The 7,314-nt window shown below is 35.5% G+C and overlaps 1 protein-coding gene across 1 annotated transcript in view; it reads left to right on the top strand.

The window, feature by feature from the left end:
- The first annotated feature begins 1,581 nt into the window (after positions 1-1,581).
- LOC133518685 (chorion peroxidase) overlaps positions 1,582-7,314 on the top strand; it is a 43,726-nt gene continuing 37,993 nt past the window's right edge. The window contains exon 1 of the mRNA XM_061852360.1: positions 1,582-1,778. The gene's annotated coding sequence lies outside the window, so the exon portion shown is untranslated. The remainder of the gene's footprint in view (positions 1,779-7,314) is intronic.

The following is a 7,314-nucleotide window of genomic DNA, read 5'->3' as shown; positions in this document are numbered from 1 at the left end:
ATACAATGCGTTCAGTTTACAGATGTTTTTACTGCGCTGCATTCTGTAAGCAAAAAAAAGTAATAAAAGTTTCAAATAAGTTTTAAAGTTATTAAAGAAAAGTAGATACAATTTGTAATATATATTCTTAAAAAACTTATATGATTCAATAAGTAACTCTTAACAACATCATACAATTTATCCAAGTCACACAATATTTACACTTGACATTAATCATATTGAAGTCATAATGTCATAAATTATACAGTAGTTAATTATTTGCTTGATTCGAAGAAACCATAGCACTGCTTCCTAATAATAAGAATTACGTCACCCCTAACAGGAACGAACTTTCTAACCGTTTTATCTTTACTATGGCTTCATTCACGCATCACCCGATAAAGAATATATGTGGCTTTCCATCACACAAGGGACCTTCATCATAAATTGTGATAGAAATGTCCTATTGCACATGAAGCATTAAGGACTATTCTCTAATAGAAAGCCACATATCAACCAAAAAAAAGCTTAAATTTAAGTTCAAATGTAAGTTTTACTTATGACCCTTACGTTTTTTTGTAACTATTAATTAATTCATCAATCAATTTCAACATCTATTACATTCAATTTCATTTTTGTCAATTTGTGTGGTAATGTCCTATAATATTGATTTATATTATAACAACAATTAGGATATCCCTGCCGCTTATTTCCGCTATGCCATCGCTCTACGTGACAACATTTCCATCTTCTAGATGATTGGCATCAGTCTTCAGCGTCTCTCCAGAAACTTCCTGGCTCAAACAGCTAAACTGTGGAATGAACTGTCGCCTGCGGTATTTCTGGACCGATACAACCTTTAAATCTTCAAGAAACGAGCGTAATCCCATCTTAAATTGCGGCAACGCACTTACAACTACAACCCCTCTCTGGTATCCATGATCGACGGTAATTGCTTACCATCAGATGATTCGTTTGCTCGTTTGCCTGCTATATCATAAAAAAAACTTAACATTTTAAGTACCTAAGTTAGGTAAGTATTAGGCTAATTAATAAACATCAAGGAAGAAAATACAATATATAATAGTGGAAGGTGTACGCAAAAAAAACCCAAATCGATGTACAGTTTAGACGTTTGGCACACGCATACTAGAGGTCAAAACGAAATGAAGCGCAGTTGTTAAAAAAATTTGGAGGGAAGTGCTCTGAGCCATTTTTTATGGGTTTTTTTTTCAGAAACCTATCGCGTGAAAAGGCGCAGGCTTAAAGAGGTATTCCCCGTTGAATATATAATATATTACGTATCATTTTATGATTAATATGTACCGTATCTCTATCTGCAGTACAGTTCCATAAGTCTCTTAAATAGGAACTGAAATAGAACTGTGTAATTTTCATACTACATCATTCCATTCACAATTACAACTGCTAATTAGTAATTAAGTATAGACACCCGAACCTAAAAAAAATTAGTCCGCAAAACAGAACTTTTCCACCTAAGCGTTTATTAATTACAGCATCAATATCATAATTATTCGGTGGCCCGATCAGCGCCCATTCATATCAATAAACCCTATAGTAGCCCACATTGTGTGCAATAAATGAGCTTGGCAGTCAGTAACCGCTCGCCTTGGTCACCGGTCGTTCAAGACGCGCGTAATTTAAAAAGTTTATAAAAAAAAAAAGTTGTGTTTGTGAATCGGTATACAAAATGTGTGACGTGCAATTAAATTAATTAAAGTTAAGTTTTTTATTAAGTGACAGTTTATAAAACTTCATTGAAAATATACACCGGCAAAGTAAGTTTGTTTTAAAAGTTTTGTTTATCTTGTTTTGATAGCAAGGCTTTCGTGAAACCTGTTTCGCTTCTCTGTTGAAATCCGGAATGCATCTGTGGAAAGTTTAATAGGTTACCAATCTTTTCTTTGTCATTCGTGACATATTCATATTATTTGACGACCGGTTTGGCCTAGTGGGTAGTGACCCTGCCTACGAAGCTGATGGTCCCGGGTTCAAATCCTGGTAAGGGCATTTATTCGTGTGATGAGCATGGATATTTGTTCCTGAGTCATGGGTGTTTTCTATGTATTTAAGTATTTATACATATTTATATGTATATTATATACCTATATCGTTGTCTAAGTACCCTCAACACAACCCTTATTGAGCTTACTGTGGGACTTAGTCAATTTGTGTAATAATGTCCTATAATATTTATTTATTTATTCGTGAATGACATTGAAAAGTGTATATGTAGCGGGTATTTGTAAATAGTAAATAATGAAATACCATTGTCATGCTCTGAAAGTGGGTAATTGTTGTTCTAAAAAGTGTGCAGAAAGTGATAAGTTTCTGCACTAGAGCATATGACTTTCCAAGTATGATTCTATAATTTTTTTACGATAAGCAATTGAAATTTGATTTTAAATCGATTTCTTATATAATTTCCATTCGATATTTAATTCCCCATTCCATAAATAATGATACTTTTAGGTACCTAAATGGTTAATAAAAGTATTACCTTCTAGAAATGCTATAAAAATTATACTTAGTTATTTTTTCTTCTTCCCCTTCTCATGGGAGCCTGGGGTCCGCTTGACAGCTAATCCCAAGATTTGGCGTAGGCACTATAGTTTTCACGAAAGCGACTGCCATCTGACCTTTCAACCCAGAGGGTAAACTAGGCTTTATTGGGATTACTCCGATTTCCTCACGATGTACCTAAATGACAACTAATAATGAATATTTATATTCACCCCCTTTCAGGGTTCCGTAGTCACCTAGAAACCCTTATAGTTTCGCCATGTCCGTCCGTCCGTCCTCGGGTTTGCTCCGTGATCGTTAGTGCTAGAAAGCTGCAATTTGGCATGGATACATAAATCATGCCTGGTGACAGAACGTTAAAATAAAAACTTCACAAAAAAGGGTACAGTCAAGTGCAAAATATGTATCGAGAGAATCGTCTCATAAATATGGTACTACGCTCTTATTACACTGGAATAAGATGCTATATGGGACATATTTTTGAGTAAGATGTGTACAACCATATTTTTACACTAGACTGTACCTCCCATACAAAATGGTGTTTTTTTTTTTTTACTTTAGCCCAATATAATAGTGTGGGGTATCGTTTGATAGGTCTTTGAAAACGAATGCGGGTCTCCAACAGCTATTTTTTGATAAAGTTAATATTTTAGGAAATAATCGCTCTAAAAAAAGAATGTCCCCCCTAAACTTATGAACCATGGGTCCAAAAAATATGAAAAAAATCGTGAAACAAAAGCTCAGTAAATACTTTCAATGAAAACTATAGCGAACATGACCGGTCTAGCCGTTTATGAGTCATTGCAAAAATCCCGATGGTAAGCAGTCTCCGTAGCCTATGTACGCCTGCAACTCCAGAGGAGTTACATGCGCGTTGCCGACCCAAAACCCGCCCCCCTCGTTAAGCTCTGGCAACCTTACTCACCGGCAGGAACACAACACTATGAGTAGGGTCTAGTGTTATTTGACTGCGGTTTTCTGTAAGGTGGAGGTACTTCCGCAGTTGGGCTCTGCTCTAGATCTGGAATGACATCCACTGACTGTGCCCTACCACACAAAGCGAGATGACATTCACAATGCCCATACCTCTTTTGGACGTAGTTTAAGAACGTACCCGGGTCCAGTCCGGTCTTAGTAAAAATATGTACAAAGAGCTGCGAAGGTACTCCCTTATGATTGTAATGTACATGATACTTACTGGGTTAGAAGGTCGGATGGCAGTCGCTTTCGTAAAAACTAGTGCCTACGCCAATTCTGGGGATTAGTCGTCAAGCGGACCCCAGGCTCCCATGGGCCGTGGCAAAATGCTGGAACAACGCGAGGAAGAGCGAGTTGTCATTTAGGTACATCGAATTGGGTTAGTAATATTAATGATTCCATTTTGGCAAATAGTAGTAAATAGTACTTTTTTTTAATTTATTGAATAAACAAACAAGTTATAGTCTAGATTCAAAGATTCAAAGAATTTATTTGCACAGAATACACATATACATGCAGATCATATTGGTACAAAAAAAAACAAAGTTCCAGTGTATTCAGTCTGCGTGCAGACATGCAAAGATTATAGAGGGAACACATACTAACATCAAATCGTAAATCAATACAAACATGAATAAAGAATAATATAATAATTAGTAAAAAATATGAAAATGTCAATGTAAAATAATTGCAAAGTCAGTTATTCAAATAATCCTTAATACTATAAACGCATCTGTCCAAAAGCCAGCTAGTCAACTTGCGCTTGAATATGTTGCCTCTGAGTACCTTTAAGTCATCAGGTAGTATATTATAAATTAATATACACATGTTATACACATTTTTTCATAAATCATCAATTTAATACAAGACCCATCGTAGGCAAAACTTACAACACATAACATAAATAATATCGCCAATTTCCATGCGTCTTGTCTCAAATACCAGTTACTATTTAATTAGCCAAAGATATAAACGTCACTTTTAAGACATTATGAATAAGTAAATTAGTTGTGTTAGTCAGAAAAATAAGTGGAAGTAGATCTATAAAATTTTAAGCTGCTTATGAATGAGGTATGCCATTCGCGCGATATATTTTCGTCCTCGTAAAACCACATATTATATAATACTTCTGTAAAACGTCATTTCCTTGATTGTTTTTTAAAGCCTGACCAGTAATATATGATCACGCGCCATATTGCGGGATTTCATTGGAACTAAATTTTCCATACTAAACTGAACTGTCACCATACCAATACATGAGAATAACAGCGCCCTCGTGAAAACGATCATATATTTCTGGCCGGGGTTTAAGCACCTAGAACGACTTTATTTTAGATTATTTTTTACAATTTAAATGCTCCTATTATCCTTTTTTTCGTGTATAGATAAAACGTACAATATATACCTATATGATTTAACCGTAATTGTAATAAAACACTCATTGGCGTCACCATCCTGGCCTCATTATCCTGGATTTATTATCCAGGAAAATGATAAACATAGCAAAAATAAATCTTCTTATGGTTCAAAAAGTTAAAACTGGGGATTTAAGCGCCTTTATACATTTATTTAGGTTTCTAATATAATTTTTTCTCAACTAAATAGTTTGCGCGAGAGACACTTCCAAAATGAAAAAATGTGTGTCCCCCCCCCCCCTGTAACTTCTAAAATAACGGAAAAAAAATAAAAAAAAAAATGATATACATTACCATGCAAACTTCCACCGAAAATTGGTTTACACGAGATCTAGTAAGTAGTTTTTTTAATACGTCATAAATGGTACGGAACCCTTCATGGGCGAGTCCGACTCGCACTTGGCCGTTTTTAGGGTTCCGTAGCCAAATGGCAAAAAACGGAACCCTTATAGATTCGTCATGTCCGTCCGATTCTGTCACAGCCACTTTTTTCCGAAACTATAAAAGCTATACTGTTCAAACTTGGTAAGTAGATGTATTCTATGAACCGCATTATGATGTTTACACAAAAATAGTAAAAAAAGCAATAAATTTTGGGGGTTCCCCATACTTAGAACTGAAACTCAAAAAATCTTATTTCATCAAACCCATATGTGTGGAGTATCTATGGATAGGTCTTTAAAACTGATATTGAGGTTTCTAATATCATTTTTTTCTAAACTGAATAGTTTGCGCGAGAGACACTTCCAAAGTGGTAAAAAGTGTGTCCCCCCCCCGTAACTTCTAAAATAACAGAATGAAAAATCTAAAAAAAATATATGATATACATTGCCATGCAAACTTCCACCGAAAATTGGTTCGAACGAGATCTAGTAAGTAGTTTTTTTTAATACGTCATAAAAATAAAAATAAAAAATTTTTTTCATCAAACCCATACGTGTGGGGTATCTAGGGATAGGTCTTCAAAAATGATATTTAGGTTTCTAATATCATTTTTTTCGAAACTGAATAGTTTGCGCGAGAGACACTTCCAAAGTGAAAAAATGTGTGTCCCCCCCCCCCTGTAACTTCTAAAATAACAGAATGAAAAATCTAAAAAAAATATATGATATACATTACCATGCAAACTTCCACCGAAAATTGGTTTGCACGAGATCTAGTAAGTAGTTTTTTTTAATACGTCATAAATGGTACGGAACCCTTCATGGGCGAGTCCGACTCGCACTTGGCCGCTTTTTGTTACTTCATAACTCAAATTTATTTTTTTGATTGAATCTATATATATACAGATTGGTCCCGTTTTTGGTAGCAACATTTGACAACGTGAAACCTCAATGGATTCATAAAATGATGTCATTTTAAACTATTCTGTAAATTCGATTTGTTGTTTGGTATAAATCGTACATTTATTTAGTCTAAAATAAAGAACTCATTTAAATTATGAAAAGCTCTACCCACTAGCTAGAAGTTTGGGACAGATAAGTAACAAACAAACATTTAAATACTTAGATAGTGTTAACCGTGACAACTTAGATAAGTTACAATCCCTTGACTAACTTTTCTATTGCATTCCTTACGTCATCATAATTATTTTCTTAGGTTTAAATTAAAATAAAACTTAGGGCTTCTCCACACCGGCAATTTTCCAAAATATACGAGCTAAGTATATAGAGTCAGACCAAATATTATAAATATATCTAAGTAATTGCTCTAGGTAAGTATACAATGGAGATGCCTCTTTAACTTTGCTCAACCCGTTACCATCAAGATGTCGTCTCTTTGACGTCCGCAATCCAAGTGTACGAGTCTGTACTCCACTCTCTTTAGCTTCCGCTTACCCCTGCCACTTGCTAACTCTAGTATTGCCAGGGAAGCCATTAAACATTACCCATCACCCTGATATTAAACTTAGGTATTTTAAGAATGTTGCCAAGTAAAATTCATATTTGCGTACACTATTTGGTGCAATTACTAAAAAATCATGACACAAGCAAGATAAGTTGGCAGTGCTTTTGATAGCCCAGACATGGCCCACACGGTGCAAGTGTCAAGTAAACGTCATCATTTCATATAAGTTTGACGTTTTAATTAAATAACCCGTGCACCGTCTGGGCTATGAAAATCGCTGACAACTTATCTTGGTTTGACTCTACGCGATTTAGTCTATGAGGATACTGTTACCCCTCGAGTCCCGGGCACAGAGGGCTTACCGCGAACCACGTTAGACGTGTTGCCTCCCTGTCACACTTACGTACGAATTTACAAGTGCGACAGAGAGGTAACACGTTGAACGTGGTTCGCGGCAGGCCCTCAGGCTATGTCAAAAACGTCTTAGTTCTAGGAGTTTTTGATTTTTCAATTGGACGTGAGGAAACCGGAATCCCCAAAAAGGCAAGGC

Source organism: Cydia pomonella, chromosome 6 (assembly GCF_033807575.1).
Source record: "Cydia pomonella isolate Wapato2018A chromosome 6, ilCydPomo1, whole genome shotgun sequence".
Lineage (NCBI taxonomy): Eukaryota > Metazoa > Arthropoda > Insecta > Lepidoptera > Tortricidae > Cydia > Cydia pomonella.
The sequence above is the reverse complement of the archived record's forward strand: the minus strand, read 5'-3'. Positions and strand labels throughout refer to the sequence as shown.